This window comes from Pseudorca crassidens, chromosome 1 (assembly GCF_039906515.1).
Source record: "Pseudorca crassidens isolate mPseCra1 chromosome 1, mPseCra1.hap1, whole genome shotgun sequence".
NCBI lineage: Eukaryota > Metazoa > Chordata > Mammalia > Artiodactyla > Delphinidae > Pseudorca > Pseudorca crassidens.
This window is the reverse complement of record NC_090296.1, coordinates 60,288,403-60,305,621: the sequence shown is the minus strand read 5'-3', so window position 1 is coordinate 60,305,621 and position 17,219 is coordinate 60,288,403. Positions and strand designations below refer to the sequence as shown.

At 37.6% G+C, this 17,219-nt stretch overlaps 1 pseudogene; it reads right to left on the bottom strand.

Moving 5' to 3' along the window:
• Nucleotides 1-12,693: 12,693 nt before the first annotated feature.
• LOC137212798 (transcription factor BTF3 pseudogene) lies at nt 12,694-13,234 on the bottom strand (annotated as a pseudogene).
• Nucleotides 13,235-17,219: the final 3,985 nt, after the last annotated feature.

Genomic DNA, 17,219 nt, shown 5'->3' with positions numbered 1-17,219 from the left:
TCTGTTAACTATACACATGAATACTCTAGTAATTTGGGCCAAGCAAAACCCACTAAAGTAGCAATTGAATGCGTTTGTAAACTAATGAGTTAAAGAAATGATTACATGGCATAGTAATGTGGGCCAATGCCCTCAGAATAACAAGTCACTAAAATGTTTTAGGGTTTAATTTCTTATGAATTTTTTAAAAATCTTTTTTGAAATCATTGAATAAAAGTCTTAACTAGTTTCCCTTGAGATACTGCTATAAAAGCGCTTAGCCCAGAAAACCTGTAGCCTATTTACATGGTTGGACTTTCTTTCTCTAAGAAATCAGTGGGGAAGATTGCAGCTTGGCAAAAATAAACCTCAAGTATCTGAAAATTTCTTACACTATCCTTTTCTCACGTGGCATGATGTTCAGATGCCTACAACTCTGCTTCCCATTGCCATTTCAGTACCCTATTTAAATTTATAACACTTCCCCTCGCTGTCCCCTTTCCTTGCCTTATTTGCTTTCATAGCACAGCATTATGTAGCTATATTGTACTTTGATCCACTGTGTACTTCCCACTAGAATTCAAGCTCCATGAGTGATTTCTTTTTTAATCCCATTGCTGTAATTCAAATACCTAGGATAGGGCCTTGTGCGATATAGGCAATATCATGAATAAATTGTGATGGGCCATTAATGTGGTTTGTGTGATTTGATCTCTGATTGTCTTTCCAACTTAAGCTGCCTCTTCCATCACATCCAGATAATGCTTTGAAACAATGAACTGAGCCATTGGCTGGAGCCAAGGAGATGTGCCTGGAGCAGTGTAAGCAGAGAGAAAAGTACAGTAGTTAAGAGAAATAATAGGCCCAGCTTGTACAGGGCCTTACAGGCAATTTTAAGTCCATTAGCTTTTATTTATGGCAAGTCATTAGAGGGTTTTTTTGGTTTTTGTTATTTTATTTATTTTTGGCTGCGTTGGATCTTCACTGCTGCTTGTGGGCTTTCTCTAGTTGTGGCGAGCGGGGGGGCTAGTCTTCTTTGCGGTGCAGGGACTTCTCATTGCGGTGGCTTCTCTTACTGTGGAGCACGGGCTCTAGGTGCATGGGCTTCAGTAGTTGTTGCTCACGGGCTCTAGAGCGCAGGCTCATTAGTTGTGCACAGGCTTAGTTGCTCCGTGGCATGCGGGATCCTCCTGGACCATGGATCAAACCTGTGTCCCCTGCGTTGGCAGACAAACTCCTATCCACTCTTGCCACCAGGGAAGTCCCCATTAGAGGGTTTTGAACAGGGGAGTTAAATGATAGAATTTAATAGTACTACTATGGGCTGTGCTGAGGAAAGACTAAATGGGACCAAGAGCAGAAACAAATAGTTAAGGAGCTATTGCAATAATTAGGCAAAATGTAGTAACTTAGGCCGGGTGGTAGCAGTAGAAGTGGTTATCAGATTCTGGATATATTTTTAAGATAGTCCCCAAGGAATTTTCTGGTGGACTATGTTGTGTGAGAAGTCAGGGATGACTAAAGATTTTACCTGAGCAGCTAGAAGTGAATTGCCATTAGCTGAAATGGGAAAGACCAGGTTAAACGAACAGGTTTGAGGATAGTGAAGGTGAGTGGGTCAAGGGCTTAGTTTGAGATTCCTATTAGACATCGAAGTGAAGATGCGAGGTAGAAGAAGCTAGACATATCATTTGGTTTCAGGAGGCACTTTACTGGAAATGTAAATTTGAGAGTTCTAAGTGTATCAATGGTAAGATCATGAAGGAGTAAGTATAAAGAGTTGTAATGACAGCCCTGGGCACTTCTGCTTTTAAGAGGATGGGGAGCTGAAGAGGAACCAGCAAAAGAGCAGAAGCCAGAGAAATAAGGAAATAGAAGAGAGTGGTGTTTTTGAAGGGAAGGGAAGGAAGTGTTTCAAGGAGGCAGCAGTATAATGTGAAGTGATGCTGATAGGTTAATGAAAATGAAGAGTAAGAATCACTGAATTTAGCAACATAGGTCATTAGTGACCTTCAGAAAAAGTTTCATAAACAAGGTCCTACTGTATAGCACAGGGAACTATATTCAATGTCTTGTGATAAACTATAATGGAAAAGAATATGCAAATGTATATATACGTATAACGGAATCACTGCTGAACAGCAAAAATTAACACAATTGTAAATCAACTACTTATAATTTTAAAAAATATTTATTTTTGGCTGCACTGGGTCTTCATTGCTGTGCATGGGCTTTCTGTAGTCGTAGCGAGCAGGGGCTACTCTTCATTGCGGTGTGCGGGCTTCTCATTGCAGTGGCTTCTTTTGTTGTGGAACATGGGCTCTAGGCGCGCAGGCTTCAGTAGTTGTGGCACACAGGCTCATTAGTTGTGGCCCATGGGCTTAGTTGCTCCACAGCATGTGGGATCTTCCTGGACCAGGGATTGAACCCATGTCGCCTTCATTGGCAAGCGTATTCTTAACCATTGCGCCACCAGGGAAGTCCCTAAATCAACTATACTTGAATAACATAATTTTTTTTAGAAAAAGCAGTTTCAGGAGAGTATGGGGGTAAGATGATTGAAGAGAGTTGGAGATATGTATCACTTCCAGTTAAGGTAGTTAAATTGGACCAATCCTCCCACTGAGAACTAGAAAAGCTGTGGGGGGTGTGTGTGTGTGTGTATAGAAGTATAGATATGAAAATCTGAAACCTTCAGAAAACCATTAAGGTACTATAGAATTATAGGGCCAAAATCTGAGAAAAGAGGAAACCCAAACAGGTGCCTGGTGTTTGGGGTTATTTTTCCCCTAGATCCTGTTATGGAAGAGGCTGCCAAGATGCTGAAAACAGAATCAAGTTGCCAGGCAGACAAAATTTTGAGTTCAACAGCCATTAAAAAGGGGAGCCCTTTTAAGCCTCCCACACCCCAGGCTTTGGGTTGGAACCCCAAAGTGCTATACTCTAGGAATAAGATGAACCAGAAATAGACCAGTCTTCAAAGGGACTGAATGAACCTGTTGGATTGTTATCTGGGATTTGCAGGAGCAAAGTTAAATTTTGTATGAAGATGACATCACCAATGTTTCAAGTTTATATGCAATTTTTCGTATATGATCAAACATAACTAAGAATAAAAGGAGATAAGACCTTGTAGTCGAAAGACAACAGATACAAAGATGACAGAGCCAAAGGGAATCCTGATAATGGTGTTATCAATCCTGGACTTTTTAAAAATAACTTTAATATATACAAGGAATAGAAATTAAACAGAGAATGGAAAACTAGTTTTAAAAAAGAGCCAAATGGAAATTCTAGAACTGAGAAACACTTTGAAATTAAGAATTCAGTGGCCAAATTTAATGGTAGATCAGAGATGGTCAGTGAATAATGGCTGAGGATCTTGTACAACTGAAGAAACACAATAAGGCCATAGTCTTGAACCTCAAGTGGGATAAATAAAACCACTTGAGCATGGTAAAACTTCTGAAAAACCAAATACAAATTCCAAATGTATGGGAATTTTCTAGTTACCTTTTTATTATTGATTTGTAGTTTATTTATTTATTTATGGCTGTATTGCATGGCCTGTGGGATCTTTAGTTCCCTGACCAGGGATCAAACCCATGCCCCCTGCAGTGGGAGCACAGAGTCTTAACCACTGGACCACTTGGGAAGTCCCCTGATTTGTAGTTTAATTCCACTGTCATTAAAGAACATATTCTGTATAATTTCAATTGTTTAAATTGAAATTTTAGAAGAATTAAGTGAAAGAATATACCAGATTCCATCATTAAAATACTATTATAAAAATGTCAGTTTCCATCCAGTTGATCTATAGATTCAGTGCAATTCCAGTATAGATTCCACAAGTGTGTGTGGGAAGGGAGAGGTGGGGTGTAGAAGAATTGACAAGTGTCTCTAAAATGTATATGGAAATAGAAAAGGTACAGAACTAAATCCTTGACGAAAAACAAAGTGAAGACTTATTTTATAAACTAAAGTAACTAAGACTGTGATACTAGTGAAAGTATAAAACAGACAAATGAAATAGAGTCAAAAATAGATGCTTACCACAACAGCTAAAATTAAAGAGTGACAATGCCAATTGTTGGTAAGGTTATGGAGCAAAGAGAAATTTCGTATATTGCTGGTGAGAAAGTAAATTTGTAAAACCACCTTAGAAAACTGGCAATATCTGCTGAAGTACATTTTTCTGCATATCCTATATCCAAGCAATTTTATCACTAGGTATAAATCCAATAGAAAAGTATGCACTCTTCACCAACAGATGTACATAATGTCTCTAGCAGTGTTATTTATAGATGGCTCAATCTGTAAAAACCCAAATTCCCTCAACAGTGGAATAAACAAATTGTGGCATATTCATACCATGGAATGCTGTTCAGCAATTAAAATAAATGAACCACAGCTACATCATCAACATGATACCTCCTACAACTACAATACTGAGCAAAAGAAGCCAGGTAAAAATACATATCATTGAGGTGGCCAAAAAGTTTGTTCGAGTTTTTCCATAACATCTTACAGAAAAACCGAATGAACTTTTTGGCCAACCCAATATCCCATTGACACAAATTTCAAAAACTAATCTATGGTTTTAGAAATTGTGGTGTTATAGATCAGGATAGTGCTGCCTTCAGGGAGAATAGAGAGGTTAAAGATTGAATGGGGGCTTGAAGGAAACTTCTAAGTTGCTGGTAAAGTTCTTTCTTCACCTGGGTAATGGTTATATTTGTGGGAATCCACTGAACCGTATACTTACGACTTGTGCACTTTTCTGTACCTTTGTTATACTTAAGACCATCTCAACGATGCTTATAGATTATTACTACTTTTATTATTATTTTTTTTTGGCTGTGTTGGGCTTCAGTAGTTTCAGCACATGGGCTTAGTAGTTGCAGCATGTGGGCTCAGTAGTTGCGGCATATGGGCCCTAGAGCACACGGGCTTCAGTAGTTGTGGCTCGCGGGCTCTAGAGTGCATGCTCAGTAGTTGTGGTGCATGGGCTTTGTTGCTCCGAGGCATAGGGGGTCTTCCCGGACCAGGGATCGAACCCATGCCCCCTGCATTGGCAGACAGATTCTTAACCACTGCGCCACTAGGGAAGTGCATTACTACTTCTAAATCAACCCAAACAAGTTAGTCTCTCAACATATCAATGTTAACAATCTCAGTTTGTCTTTTGAGTTATTCAATTTAGGAAACATTTATTGAAAGCCTATTTCTTTATTTATCTCTTTATCTCTTTATTTATTTATGGCCACGCCATGCGGCATACGGAATCCTAGTTCCCCGACCAGGGATCCAACCTGTGCCCCCTGCGTTGGGAGCGTGGAGTCCCAACCACTGGAATGCCAGGGAAGTCCCTGAAAGCCTATTTATTAAGTAAAGGGAAGACATTTGGGGCATTAGAGATTGAGTGGTAGTCCTTGCCTTTCATTACTAAGAGAAGAACTTTAAGCTGATTTCTTTTACTCTCTTAAGGACTGGTAATAGTCTTTCACTCTACATTTATTGAGCATCTATTCAACACCTGGTGCTGGAAATGGAGCGCATTCACATAGACCTCACTGCTTCCTAGAGAATAGTCAAGATTCAGACGTTTACAATGCACTGTGGTTTAGCTTCTAAAGATTTTTCACAATCTTCCCACAAGAATACTTAGCAAAACTAAGACTCTAATGGTTACATCATGGAATCAGTTTCCTTTGAGGTGAAAACAGTGTTCATTTAATGAACAAAAGTACTTACAATGAGAAATATTATTGTATGCTGAGCAATTTTTGGAAAAGTCTAAGATTTTTTTTCCTTTTGGAAGAAATTAACTGGGAGATAGGTGGTACAAGAAAAAAAAGTTGTACAGGTGGTCCCTGACTTACGAGGTTCGATTTAATGATTTTTTGACTTTACTGTGGTGGGAAAGCAGTATGTAGTATTCAGTAGAAATGGTATTTCGAATTTTTACTTCCAAACTGTACTTGAAATTTTGATAATTTCCCAGGCTAATAATATGTGGTGGGATACTCTCGTGATGCTGGGCAGTGGCCCGAGCCACAGCTCCCTGTCAGACTTGAGATCATGAGGGTAAACAGCAAATATACTTACAACCATTCTATACCCATACAACCCTTCTGTTTTTCAATTTCAGTACAGTATTCAATAAATTATATGAGATATTCAACACTTTATTATAAAATAAACTGTGTTAGAGGAGTTGGTCCAACAGTAGGCTAATGTAAGAGTTCTGAGCACGTGTAAGGTAGGCGAGGCTAAACTATGATGTTTGATAGGTTAGCTGTATTAAATGCATTTTTGACTTATGATATTTTCAACTTACAGTGGGGGTTTATCAGGATGTAACCTTGTTGTAAGCCAAGGAAAATCTCTATATATCTTCAGAATGTGGAAAACTTAGGAATCCTAAGGATATGAGCTAAACCTGGAAATGGCATTTTATGTTTCCAGCCAAGGTATGCAAGGTCAAATGGCTCCAAGTGCCAGTGCAAAGACTATATATATATACATCAAATATTCATTGGCTCTGAGGGAGTCAGGAAAACGTATGTTAGCAACACACAGTGTTTCAGGGACAATTAATAGATCATATTTAGTTGATTTTGATTTGGAAAGGTTTGAGGTTATAGTGTAGGTGGTCCAGAATGTCCAAACAGCCTATGGAGTTTATACTACATGATTTTTCAAAGTAGCCTCAGTTTTAAAAGCTACAAAAGGTTTGGTTAAATAAGTTTAGGAAATTACAGCTGTGTATCCCTTCCTTAGAGATTTATAATGTATATCAGCATATTAAAGACTTTGAGAAATTCTGTAGCAACTCAAATTAATTTTGTGTTCTAAATTGATTTGACTGTGGAATTATTTTCTCATTTAAATGTAAAGCTATTAGAAGTTTTTAAGTTAGGTTTTAGATTAGGAATAAATAAAATAAAATTCATATTTTAAAATGTAAAATGTAAATTTGTATGTTCTTCAATAAAAAAATTTTTCTTCTAGTTACCCCCTTTTTCTGTTACTGTAGTTTTTATTTATCAGGAAGAGGTAAAAAAAATGTACTAGAGTAGGAATATAGTGTTTCAAGTGAAAGATCTTAACAAACTACATTCTATAGCCAGTGCTGCTTAAATTTATTCTCCAGAATACCTCCTATTTGTAGAAGAGAAAAAAAGAATGCCCCCAAATGGAACATAGGATGAGCACAAAGCAAAAAGTTTCCTTTTTAACATTTATCAATTACAATGAAAAGTTATCAATTTGGGGACAAAATGTGTGTGATAGGTTCACCCAATAGCAATTTACTCTCTGGTAATTTCTTCCTATCTTACCAACAAATGTTATAAATGAAGAGACAGAACTTTAAAAGAAAAAAAAGCTAAAAATATATTGGGTTGGCCAAAAAGTTCATTCGGATTTTTCCATAAGATGTTACAGAAAAACCCAAATGAACTTTTTGTAATATTACTGGCCAATGCAATATTACAGTGTGTGGTTCTCATGCAGCTGTTCAATAAGTGTATCCTTCTGGTGAGAAGACAAGTGTTAAATATTGAAAGAATTTTTGACCTGCTGGTTTCTTTCACTCTAATCTGGGAAATCCTGAAAGAACTTTCTGAAAGAAGAAAGATGACTGATGATGATATTCCTTTAATATAAGTTCACATGCTGTAATTTTTTTTTATCATTTTCTTGTAGTTTCTCAGCAGTGTGATTTCCTTCACATATTAAATGAACTAACAGTTTTAAATGACCCTAGAGGAAAGTCGACTCTTCATTCCAAATACAGACTTCATTTTTACAGGCGCAATCTTTTCATAGGCACTAAAACATTCACAGTTTTTCCTTGCCTTTGTTGATTTAGATTATAACACCTTGAAAAACTGTCCACTAAACAAACCAACACTCTGAGATACTCTTTATCACTCACTTTATCCAGGGTTTAAAAATTTAATATGACATTTTTATTTTATGTTAATACACTGTGAAATATAACTATGGAAGTGTGAATATGGTGAGCATCCATGTCACCACCACATGAATTAAGATACAGAACATCGACCATGATTTAGCAACATTTTGTATGTCCATCCTTTCTTTATTGGGTCCTCCACCCAAGGAGTGTCATTATTCTGACTTGTGATAATCATTGCTTTTCTTTATAGTTTTAAAACCTGTGGGCTTCCCTGGTAGTGCAGTGGTTAAGAATCTGCCTGCCAGTGCAGGGGACACGGGTTCAAGTCCTGGTCCGGGAAGATCCCTCATGCTGCGGAGCAACTAAGCCCGTGCACCACAATTACTGAGCCTGTGCTCTAGAGCCCACGAGCCACAACTACTGAAACCCATGCGCCTAGAGCCCGTGCTCCGCAACAAGAGAAGCCACCGCAATGAGAAGCCTGCGCACCACAACGAAGAGTAGCCCCTGCTTGCCGCAACTAGAGAAAAAGCATGTGCACAGCGATGAAGACCCAACACAGCCAAAATAAATAAATTTATTTAAAAAATAAATAAAATTTATAAAACCTATGCATGGCATCCCTAAAAATGTATCTTTAAAATATCAGGGCTTCCCTGGTGGCGCAGTGGTTAAGAATCCGCCTGCCATTGCAGGGGACATGGGTTCGAGCCCTGGCCCAGAAAGATCCCACATGCCGCAGAGCAACTAAGCCCATGTGCCACAACTACTGAGCCTGAGCTCTAGACCCCACAGGCCACAACTACTGAGCCCATGTGCCACAACTACTGAAGACTGTGTGCCTAGAGCCCGTGCTCCGCAACAAGAGGAACCATGACAATGAGAAGCCTGCGCACCACAACGAAGAGTAGCCCCCACTCACCGCAGCTAGAGAAAGCCCGCGCACAGCAACAAAGACCCAACACAGCCAAAAATAAATAATTTTAAAATAAAATAAAATAAAATGACTTAATTTTGCCTGACTTTGTATTTTATATAAGTGAAACCATACTGTACTTGTTTGTGACTTGCTTCTTTCATTTAATTATGTTCCTAAGAATCATCTGTTGTAGTTAATCCTTTCCATTGCTGTATAGTGTTCCATTACATAAAAATAATTTATTCTTTTTATTTATGGTGATGATCCTTTGAGTTCTTTCCAGTTTGTGGCTGTTACAAAAAATATTGTTTATAAATATTCTTGTACATCTCTTGCTGCATAGGTGCAAGAGTTTCTCTAGGGTAAGTAACCTAGGAGTGACCTTTTTAGGTTATTAGATATGTTCCCCTTTACTAGATAGCGCCAAACTGATTTCCAATGTGATTGTATCCATTTACATTTCAACCATCAATGCATGGATGTTCCTGTTACTCTGCTTTTTACTTTTTTATTAGTATCTTGTAAAGCATTCAAGCATATTTTCATATGCTTTTGCTTGGCAATTTGAACTTTTATGAAGTGCCTATTTCTTGCCCCTTTTTCTGTTGGATTGTGTGTTTGTTTGTTTGTCTTTAGTAGTAGGAGTTGCATATATATTCCAGACACTAGTCCTTTGTTGGCTATGTTCATCACAAATATTTTCTCCCAGAAGTTCTTAATTTTAACATGTCAAAGCTATAAATCATTTACATCTTAAGAAATCCTTTCCTGCCCTGAATTTGTGTACATAATTGCCTATACTTCATTCTCAGAGCTTTTTATATTTGCATTTCACATTTAAGTCTTTAAATCCTTAAGTTTGAATTTTAAGTATGGTATAAGGAATCCAGTTTCTTTCCTTTTTTTCTTTTTTTAAACAAATGGAAAAATCTCTACCTTCATGGGGCCTACATTCCTAACCAATATCTCTACAAATATTCCTTCTGTCCTTTTCTCCCTTTTCTCCTTGTGTTCAGCTTAAATGTATGTTAGACCTCAGTCTTTCCTCAGTATCTTTGAACCTACCTTTTGCATCTCTGTGTCTCCATCCTAAATTATGGATAATTTCTTCAGATAAATCTTCTAGTGCATTAATTCATGTAATGGAATCACACATGTTTGCCCCCTCAGTGAATCAACTTTTATAAATACAAGTGTTCAAATCACTATTATTTTATTTTGTTTATGTATGTACATATATATGTGCACATTGTGCAAACACACACATATATCTATAATCTATCAGTTAAAAATCCAATTTAAAATATTTAAATGATGTATGAATATGCATTCTCACTCATGATAAGAAGTATTCCTAGAGAATGTTACACAAGCTGCATACGCTTGTGTGACAAGTGCATAGCAGCCTCATTGCCAGCTACTACTTGTAGTAGGTTTGGCTATAACTATGCATTTTTTTCTGGTTGACTCCAAGTTCACAAATTTTTCATATATCTTGTTAAAAGTTTCTTCACTTTGAAAATAAATGTCTTCTCAGATATCATCAAATCAAATATGGCAAACAAGGAATAAATAATCAAAAAGTCAGTACAGTGTGTAATTTTATCCAAAAAGAAGAATTCACTTAATCCCTGTCTCTCATCCAGTTAAAATACCTTTTACTATGTAATGATGTTTCAGACATTTAAAAAATAGCCAAAATCATAGCAAACACCTGTGAACTTATTATCTAGCTAATAAAAAAATGTGTTCCTAATTTCCCTTCCCCCACTACCAAGAGTCAAGTTTTAAGTTTTTTACTAAGTTTTTTAAATATACTTTTTGAGCATGTTAAGATTCATCACTTTATAATGTCTTTTAACAAGGGCACTTTCTCAGCTTGCCTGTCATTTAATGACCCCAAATTAATTCATCTTAATGATTAAACAAATTTTCTCCATTATTATGTGAGCCTCACCTTTATTCTCAGGCAGTGTCAAAACTGGCCTTAAGTAAATTCATATACATAAAATTGATGGGTCAATGAGACCTTTGAAGCATATTGGAAAATTATACAGATTTATACTCCTACCAACTACATATGAAATTGTTTTTCTCCTTATATCCTTATCAGTTCTGAGTTTTGTCAACTATATTCTTTTTTTTGGCAATCTCATTAATAAAAACCTTGTACTGATTTGTATTTCTTTAATAAAGAATGAAACATATTTTCTAGTACATTTATAATTTGGGGATTTTTTTAACATTTAATATTTTTTCATATGGTAGTTCTGTTTGTAATTTTTTTAAATTTTTATTGAAATATAGTTGATTTACAATGTTGTGTTAGTTTCAGGTGTACAGCAAAGTGATTCAGTTATCAATATATATAAATATATACTTTTTTAACATTCTCTTCTATTATAGGTTATTACAAGATACTGAGTATAGTTCCCTGTGCTATACAGTAAGTCCTTGTTGGTTATCTGTTTTATATATAGTAGTGTGTATATTTTAATCCTAAACTCCTAATTTATCCTCCCACCTTTGGTAACCATAAGTTTGTTTTCTATGTTTGTGGGTCTATTTCTGTTTTGTAAATAAGTTCATTTGTATTGTTTTGTTTATTTTTATTTTTTAGGTTTTTTTGGCCATGCCACGTGGCTTGCGGAATCTCAGTTCCCCAACCAGGGATTGAACCCAGGCCATGGAAGTGAAAGCCTGGAATCCTAACCACTAGGCAGCCAGGGAACTCCTTGTATCTTTTTTTTAGATTCCACATGTAAGTGATATCATATGATATTTGTCTTTCTCTGTCTGGCTTACTTCAGTTAGTATGATAATCTCTAGTCCATCCATGTTGCTGCAAATGACATTATTTCATTCTTTTTTATGGCTGAGTAATATTCCACTGTATATATTACATTTAACTTTTAATTTATCTGAAATTTATTTAGTTGTTAAAAAAAACAGGTAGAGGGGCTTCCCTGGTGGCACAGTGGTTGAGAGTCTGCCTGCCGATTCAGGGGACACGGGTTCGTGCCCCGGTCCGGGAAGATCCCACATGCCGCAGAGCGGCTGGGCCCGTGAGCCATGGCCGCTGAGCCTGCGCGTCCGGAGCCTGTGCTCTGCAACGGGAGGGGCCACAACAGTGAGAGGCCTGCGTACCACACACACACAAAAAAAAACAGATAGGGATCAGCTTCTTTTTTTCCCAAGTTTCTGTTAGTTGTACCAGTATAATTGATTGGATAACCTTTGTCTTCCCTATATTGAAATGCACTCATATAGCAAATTACCATGTGTTCCTGGATCTATTTATGGACCCTAGTCTACTCAACTGAGTGCTGTATTGTATTACTTAAAGTTATTTTATAGTAGGTTTTAATAGCTATTTTTTATCTATGCTAAATCCTCCCCAATTATGCATTTTTTAAAAACGAAGTGAAGATGGGCTTCCCTGGTGGCTCAGTGGTTGAAAGTCCGCCTGCCGATGCAGGGGACACGGGTTCGTGCCCGGGTCCAGGAAGATCCCACATTGCCGCTGAGCGGCTAGACCCGTGAGCCATGGCCGCTGAGCCTGTGCGTCCGGAGCCTGTGCTCCACAACGGAAGAGGCCACAACAGTGAGAGGCCCGCGTACGGCAAAAAAAAAAAAAAAACCCAAAAAACTAAGTGAAAAACTTTATTAACTTTTGTTTCAAACTTTATTACCAGGCTTCTACAGCTTAATTAGCTGCAAAGAATGAATTGTGTATAAGCAAAAATTGAAAAGAGCTTCAGTGTCCAAGGGGCTTGGACTTTAAAATATTAGAAATGTATATTTTATCAGACACAGGGACAAAGTTTTAAAAAGTAGTCTTAATATAAAATAGCAGCACCCAGTAACTTCAAGTTTCATCTTCAGAAGTTGACTCAATGCAGTTTGTCTCATTCTTGAAAGCCTCAGCAAAATTCTCCATAAGATCTGGAATTTCATCATCACCATCCTCTCCAATAGCAAGCAGTGCTTTTCCATCCACAGATTATTTTGGCAGCGCTTCAGCCAGTTGTTTTAAACTAGTCAGACTGTCTGCACCAAGCTGGTTTAAGATGCCAGGTAACATTTCTGTCAGCTGCTTTGTTTCAGCATGGCCAATAACAGTGAAAGTGTTGGCTGCCAGAGATGCTTGAAATTTAGAGTTGTTAATGTGCATCACATTAACTTTTCAATACCAGAGATGTTGTTTACCCCTAAGTTTCTTTAAGTTCTTTAAGGAGAAGTTTGTTTGTTTGTTTGTTTTAAATCATCTGTTGTAGCTGTTCTATGAACCAACTTCTTTCTGTGAGCAGTTCCTTTCCCACCAATGTTCACTTGGGCCTGCAGTTCTGTGAGTTTCTTCTGGTTCATGATAGTTTCTTTCATCTTGAGGGAGTGGAAATGGGGCCCTGTGGGGGGACCAGTTCTGGCGCTCAGGGGGTCTCAGGCAGACCAGCTGGGATTAGGGACACACATGGGGTGCCCCCAATTATGCTTTTCCAAATTTCCCAAAATATATATTTATTTTTAATTGAAAACTTTAGAATCACTTTTCAAGTTCCCCCCAAAGTTGTAATTTGATTGTGATTGCACTGACTTTATAATTTAGGAATAATCAACAATTTTGGAATATTGATCTGTCTAAACAGAAACTAGTATGCCTCTCCATTTATTCTGTCATCCATTTTAGTAAAATTTTATAGTTTTTTTTATACAGGTCCTGCACATATTTATTAGGTTTAGCCACAGGGTTTGTGTGCAGGTATCTTTTTAATAAGAATTTTTCCCTTTTCTGTATTTCCACTTAGTTGTTGTTTGTATATGGGAAACTTTGGAATTTTTTTTCCAATTTGCAGGAAGCTCTTTTGTTTTCCTCTTGTTGAAGTAGAGACTTCTGTGTCTCTGTCCACAGCCCCCCCAGTCCCTCCCCCACCCCATAGTTGATTGGATCCTAGCTGAAAAGATCAGGAGAGGCACTTCACCAGGAAGACAAGAAAATTTATTTTTGTGTAAAATTTATTTTGGATCTATAATATGTTTACTGATTTAAATAAGGCTTATTTCATTAACATGTAATTTCCCCCCTGTAACTGTTACTAACAATGCACTCTGTTGAATCTCCCTCTGGTATCAGGTTCTCTTTAACAAGTCAGTCCAATATCATAACCTTAAAAAACACCTTTATTGTGAAAAGGAGGGACAAAAAGTGTTTAAAAAGCTTCTCTGACTGCACCTTGTTTTATAGTTTTGATTTTGGAACCATGTGAACATTTCCTATAAGTAAAAAACTTGGATCAAAAAGGAAAAAAAAAAACTACAAATCTGAAACAAATGGATACAAATGAACCTAGGAGTATATAAAATTGACAGTATAAGCCACAGAGAAAAAAAAAATTATTTCAAATGACATTAAAACTCAAACTTTTAATGTAGCTCCATGGTGAGTTATATCCTAGAGAGCAAAAAGAACCACAATGAAATATTTAGTTGCAATTCGTAGTTCTTTTTGTTTTTTTGACCACACAGCTTGTGCAAGTGAAAGCTTGGAGCCCTAACCACTGGACCACCAGGGAATTCCCACAATTGATAGTTCTATTGTTAGTACTATTAGTTCTATTGTTAGTAGTAATACTAGTATTGTTGCTTTGAAACTATTTTACGCATAATATACATTATATATGTATATGCATAATCAAATATGTAATCATGTTAATGTCATTAAAACCAAGATTTTCAGTGTGAAAGCAAAGAGATACAAATATAATAATCGATGATTTAATTTTTCACTTGAATTGGAAATATCCATATGAATGCATGATTTATTTTTCTTTCTGAAATTCACATATTTCCTAGTTTTATTTACTGAGAGGGCATAGAAATAATGACAGTCTGGTAGAAGTGAGCATCCCCAGTGCTGATCATAGTCTCTAAAAGCCATTTCTCAACAAAAGGAAGAAGGGTTCCTTGAAAAAAATGGCTGATTCTAGGTCTGGGGCAGGAAATGTACCAGATGAGCTTGATGCCTCTTGCTATGCCAGAAAGCAGGAATGCTATCAATACCACTGAGATTGTGTGGATACAGGGGTCAACTTCAAGGAGTTCACATTGGCCAAATTTGGGACAATTTGAGCCTTGAATACTGCAATGTATAAAGCATAACATATAAAGGCATACCTCATTTTATTGTGCTTTGCTTAATTGCGCTTTGCAGATACTGTGCTTTTTACAAATTGAAGGTTTGTGGCAACCCTGCCTCAAGTAATTCTATTTGAACAATTTTTCCAACAGCATTTGCTCACTCCATGTCCCTGTGTCACGTTTAGGTAATTCTCACAATAATTCAAACTTTTTCATTATTATTATATTTGTTGTGGTGATCTGTGATCTTTGATGTTACTATCGTAATTGTTTTGGGGCACCACGAACCCGTGCCCATTTAAGATGGTGAACTTAACCAATAAATGTGTGTGTTCTGACTGCTCCACCTGCTGGTCGTTCCCCTGTCTCTCTCCTTCTCAGACCTTCCTATTCCCAGAGACACAACAATATTGAAATTAGGCCAGTTAATAGCCCTACAACGGTCTCTGAGTCTTCAAGTGAAAGGAAGAGTCCCACATCTCTCACTTTAAATCAAAAGCTTTGTGAGAAAGACATGTCAAAAGCCAAGACAGGCCAAAAGCTAGGTGTCTTGACAACAAACAGTTAGCCAAGGTGTGAAGGCAAAGGAAAAGTTCTTGAAGGAAATTAAAAGTGCTACTCCAGGGAACACAAGAATGATAAGAAAGCAAAACAGCCTGACTGTTGTAATGGAGAGAGTTTTAGTGGTCTGGACAGAAGATCAAACCTGCTACAACATTTCCTTAAGCCAAAGCCTAATCCAGAGCAAGGCCCTAACTTTCTTCAATTCTAGGAAGGCTGAGAGAGGTGAAGAAGAAAAAAGTTTGAAGCCAGCAGAAGTTGGTTCGTGTGGTTTAAGGAAAGAAGCTGTCTCCATAACATCAAAATGCAGGGTTAAGCAGCGAGTGCTGATGTAGAAGCACTAGAAGATCTAGCTAGGATAATTAATGAAGGTGGCTACATTAAACAACAGATTTTCAGTGTAGATGAAACAACCTTCTCTTGGAAGAAGATGCTATCAAGGACTTTCATAGGTAGAGAGGAGAATTCAATACCTGGCTTCAAAGCTTCAAAGGACAGGCTGACTTTCTTGTTAGGGGCTAAAGCAGCTGGTGACTTTAATTTGACGCAAATGCTCATTTACCATTCTGAAAATCCTAGGGTCCTTAAGAATTATGCTAAATCCACTCTGCCTGTGCTCTATAAATGGAACTACACAGCCTGGATGACAGCACATCTGTTTACCACATGGCTTACTGAATATTTTAAGCCCATTGTTGAGACCTACTGCTCAGAAAAAGAGTCCTTTCAATATATTACTGCTCTTTGAAAATGCACCTGATCACCCAAGAGCTCTGATGGAGATTGACAATGAAATTTATGTTGTTTTCATCCCTGCTAACACAACATCCATTCTGCAGCCCATGAATCAAGGGATAATTTCAGGGACTTCCTTGGCAGTCCAGTGTTTAAGACTCCGTACTTCCAATGCAGGGGGCGGGGGTTCGATCCCTGGTCGGGGAACTAAGATCCCACATGCCACATGGCACGGCACCCCCCCCCCCACCAAAAAAGGGGTAACTTCAACTTTCAAGTCTTTTTTTTTTGGCTGCGCAGCATAGCTTGTGGGATCTTAGTTCCCCCACCAGGGATTGAACCTGGGCCCTCGACAGTGAAAGAGCAGAGCCCTAACCACTGGACTGCCAGGGAATTTCCCATCAAGTCTTATTATTAAAGAAATACATTTAGTAAGGCCATAGCTGCCATAGATAGTGACTCCTCTGATGAATCTGGGCAAAATAAATTGAAAACCTTCACTGTTCTAGATGCCATTAAGAACATGCGTGACTCATGGGAAGACATAAAAATATCAACCTTAACAGGAGTGTGGAAGAAGTTGATTCCAACCCTCATGGGTGACTGGGAGGGGTTGAAGACTTCAGTGGAAGAAGTCACTGCAGATGTAGTGGAAACAGCTCGAGAACTATAATTAGAAGTGGAGCCTGAAGATGTGATGGAATTGCTGCAATCTCATAATAAAACTTGAATGGATGAGGTCTTGGTTCTTACGGATGAGCAAAGAAATTGATTTCTTGAGATGGAGTCTATTGCCGGCAAAGATGCTGTGAAGATTGTTGAAATGACAACAAAGGATTTAGAATATTACATAAACTTAGTTGATTAAGCAGCAGCAGAGTTTGAGAGGATTGACTCCAATTTTGAAGGAAGTTCGACTGTGGGTAAAATGCTATCAAACAACATTGCATACTACAGAGAAAT